This window comes from Cricetulus griseus, chromosome 2 (assembly GCF_003668045.3).
Source record: "Cricetulus griseus strain 17A/GY chromosome 2, alternate assembly CriGri-PICRH-1.0, whole genome shotgun sequence".
Lineage (NCBI taxonomy): Eukaryota > Metazoa > Chordata > Mammalia > Rodentia > Cricetidae > Cricetulus > Cricetulus griseus.
Window position 1 is genome coordinate 264,502,860 of NC_048595.1, and position 4,586 is coordinate 264,507,445.

The following is a 4,586-nucleotide window of genomic DNA, read 5'->3' on the forward strand; positions in this document are numbered from 1 at the left end:
AGTTCCAGGGCTCACACACCAAACCCACATACCAGGAACTTCCCCTGGAGGGTAAAGTCACCATGGTGGGGCATCGGGGAAGCAAAACAACATGGGAGACACCCTGGGTAGCTCTCCTCCTCACAGCTGGGAGGGTTCCCCCTTCCTGGGCTGCCCCTCATTAGGAGCTAATGAGCCCCAGCTGTGCCAGTTTCTGTTATCCTTGTTAACCCCTTGTTTCCTTGGGTCACCAAATTCTGCCAAGGGCTCACTCACCATCCAGTCAATGGGTGCATTAAACAGCATCTCCTGGTAATAGTTGAAAATGACCAGCTCATTTCACTAGGTTCATGACTGCCACTCCTGAACACTAGGGACTATGAACTTTCTCCCTTGGAGGCCACACAGCCACAAATGAAGGCAGGGTTTAAACTTGGATCTGGGATCCTTGGGGCCACCCTATCACTTGTTTGGGTAAAATTAGATTTTCAATGTGTAGAGTATAGAGGTCAACACCCTGGCACTGTGCACTCATAGATGTCTGTAAACTTGAAAAAAACGGAACCCTGAGTGAAAATAGGAAGAATCTAGCTAAATGGGATCAATTGACTTTGGACCTATACCAGTATCTTTGAACTTTGGCCACCTTATCTTCAATATAGTGCAAGAAAATGTATCTGCCTCTCAGGCCAGAAATGTGGCTCAATAGTAAGTGCTTGTCCTAGCATTCATGGCCCCAAGTTCCATCCCCAAGATGGACAATAGGAATGGAGGGAGGAAGGGAGGAGGGAGGCAGGCAGGCAGGCTTTTTTCTTCTTTGGAATTTATCTGAAAACTAAACAGATTCACTTGGGGAGAGCACAGTAATGATGTTCCACGACCAGCGACAGACTTAACCAGATAGTTTGAGTGACTTTGAAAGTCTTTTGTTTCCTTTGTAAGAAGCAGACTCTGAGGCCTTATGTGAACTCGAGCTTTTTTATGCATTCAGGAGTTGGTTTATCATGACTGAATCCTCTATGCCAGCTAAAAGAAACCAGGCTGGAAAGAGTACATGTGGTATGACATCAAGCACATGGTCTTGCCTGGGCCATGCCTTCCTGGGAGGATGCATGGGCCTTTCCTGTGTGTTCCTTCCTATCTGGTTCTGGCTGGGGGGTGGGGCATCCTAGTCTGGTGGACAAGAGTCTTTTCCCTTTCCCTGGGTTTCTGGGAGGAGCCAAGTGGGCCATTGTCAGGTGTCCCAGCCCCACAGGATAAATATGATAAAGCTCTTTGGGCATCAGACTGTATTTCATAGGTCTCTAAATGCTCCTGATGCACAGAATTCTTGCTCAACAGTTGTCCAAGCCCCAGACTGAAAAAAGAGACATAAATGGCATGGGAGGAGAGCCCACAAGCCACAATAGACTCCATAGCCAGGTGTGGGCACAGGAGTCACCTACATCTAGTGACATGGATCCAAGTTGGAGAAGAGAACATGAGTTTCTTATTGCTACCTGTGCAAATTACCACCAACATAGTAACCTGTGGTGATATATTATTTATGATCTAATAAAGCTTGCTTGGATTCAGAATGCAAAGATAGCCATGGCCATAGAGGTCAGGCAGTGGTGGCACACACCTTTAATCCCAGGACTCAGGAGACAGAGACAAATGAATCTCTATGAGTTCAAGGCCAGCCAGGGCTACATGAGAGTAAATCTGTCTAAAAGAGAAACAGAGCTCATGCCTTTAATCCCAGCACTAGAAGCATGGTCTCAGAGTTGGCATTCAGCATTCAGCATTCAGCATTCAGTCTTAGGGAATTAGTCTCCAGCCACATTGAGGACAGGATTGCCCCAGCCTTGGTAGAGTTAAGAGTTCTCTGGTGGCTTGGCTGTTTTGCTTTTCTGATCTTCAGCTTGAACCCCAATATCTGTCTCTAGGTTTTTATTATTTATGCTATAGTAACTTAAACCCACACATGTTTATTGTCTTATGATTTTGGATGTCTGAAGACCAAGGCTGCTCCTCACTGAGGTAAAAACCAAGAGGTGGCAGCTCCCTTCTGGTCACCCTCATCCTGTATTGGCTGCCCCTCCCATCTTCAGTACCAATAAGGCTGGCAAGCCCTTCCTTCACTGCCTTCCTTATGGCTTTGACTCTGGTTCCTCTACTCCATTTCAAAATCTTTATGATGGCAAAGAGCCCACCAAGATCATCTTATTGTTAATAAGGCTGTGTGGTTAAGCCTTAATTTCCCCTTGCTGCATGACAAAACATTTATAGGTTCCAGGTTTAAGACATGGACATTTTGTCCTACAGAAGCCTAAATAGGCTGGCATCTTTACCTTTGAGATATCTAAACTTGAGAGTTAGTCAGAATGGTGGCAGGCAATGCCCTCAGGTGTTGACACTGAGATGTTGACTGATTTATTACTTATGGCTCGTACCTTCTAGACACCACACACTGGAGGATTTGCTTTCTTTTGTCTTTGGACTGGAGAAAGGGAGTACATTTTAGTACCTGGTTACATGGTCTGTGATCAGGGGCCGATTGAGAAGTTCCACTGTTCTTATAAAGAAGTCCCACTGATCTTACCCCTACCGTGTGCCAAGCTCTAGGGCCTTCCATGCAACGTCTCTTTTAATACTCAGTTACACAGATAGGATAAAATGGCCACCCCTCCGTTTCAGACAATGGAAGCTCAGGGTTTAAGTAGCCTGCCTGAGGCCACACAGCATAGCTGGCTGCCCATCTGTTGCCTTTCTTTCTTTTCTCGAAGTTTGAACTCTTAAATGCTTAAGCTCTAATCACTAACTCTAATACTGGCACATAGTAGGTCCTCATGAACACAGGTTGACTGACAGGGCCAGTAGACACAGAAGTTATTTGTACACATTAGCTCTAATTCTTGCTAGAATCTTCAAGCAAGGTGTTGTCCATTTCCCTCGGGGGGGGGGGGGGAGACAAAGGCCCTTCTACTCCAAGGAGCTAGAGTCCCATGACCACAGCTACAGCTGAAGTCTCCATGCTTCTCACTAGAGCGTGGGCCCCTAGGTTGTAGGCCACATGTCTTCACAGCAAAGGGCTGGCTGTTTTTCCATCTCACAGACCGCTCACCATCATAACACTTCCTTTGGTTTGAGTTGTTTAGTTAACAGATGCTCACATCATGAAGAACTTACTTGTACTAAATCAGGTCTGTGTGGTGTGCACCACTCAGGGAAGATGTTTGTATTCCTCCAGGGGTGGAGTCAGCCTTGGGCATAGTCAGGCCTCAGGGAGGAGGCCTGAACCCTTAGGCTCAGGGAGGCATAAACACAGCAATTAAAGCTTAAGTTACCCCAGTAGCCCTCTTTAATTACGTTCTTCCTTAAACACCAGCAGGGCCAACAGTGCTGTGGGCAGGAAGTGGTCCATCAGGGCCCATCCTGGAGACAGCAACATCAGAGGGACGCGTGTACACCCCACCCCCACCCCCCACACACACCACCATCACCAAGAGGACAGTTTCCCTTCATTACATGGGTGTGTTTCAGTCTGTGCCCTTCTCAGCCTCGGCCTCCCTCAGACTTACTCTTTCTCTGAATCAGGCAGATAATCCATTTGGGCCACTGTCATGATGAATATCGTCGGCATGACAGGACCTTGAGCCACCTAGGAGATACACTCAGCATGCCTGTGAAGAGTTACCTAGAGCAGGTAAACGGAGGTGGGGAGACCTGTCCTAAATGTGGGTGGCCTCAACCCCAGACTAAGTGCAAACGAGAAAGAAGCAAAGCAGCCATGTTCCTCTCTCTGCTTCCTGACTGCAGGTGCAATGTGGCCAGCTGCCTCATGGTCCTGCCACCATGCCTAACCTGTGAGCCGAAATCAACACTCTTCCTTAGGTTGCTTTTGGAAGGCATTTTGTTATAGTGACGAAAAAACAAATAATATAGCCACTATGGTGCCCCATTTTACTTCACTTCTTTGGAACTGAAACGAGATTTCATGCGATGACAAGCATGTTCCAGGGCTTGAGATCTGGCAGAGCATAGCACCAGCTCTGAAACAGACCTGTGGACAAGCACTCGCCCATTCTCGATGACACACCTGCTCTGGCCGTCTCCATTTTGTCTCTGTCCTATCCCCATCTTCCCATCTGGATCTCCTCTATCCTTCCTACATCCGTTCCTGTCTTCCTATCCTCATCGCCATCTGCATCCCCATCTTCTCTTCCCATCTCCACAGCCTCTCTGTTCTATCTCCACCCCTCTATCTCCATTTCCTCCATCCTCCACAATTTAGCTCTGATACCTTCGTCTGTCTCCATCTCTGTCCCCCTCCTCAACTTCATCCTCCTTTCCATCTCTGCCCCAGTTTCCCTTCTGGGAATTTAACATATTGCCATTCAGTAACTTCCTCATTCAAAGCAATGTTTGTAGCATGGATACAAGTCTGTGTGTGCTCTACCTGTGTGTGTGCTCCCGGTGTGTGTGCTCCCGCTGTGTGTGCTCCCGCTGTTTGTGCTCCCCCTGTGTGTGCTCCCCTGTGTGTGCTCCCCCTGTGTGTGCTCCCGCTGTGTGCTCCCGCTGTGTGCTCCCCCTGTGTGTGCTCCCCTGTGTATGCTCCATTTGTG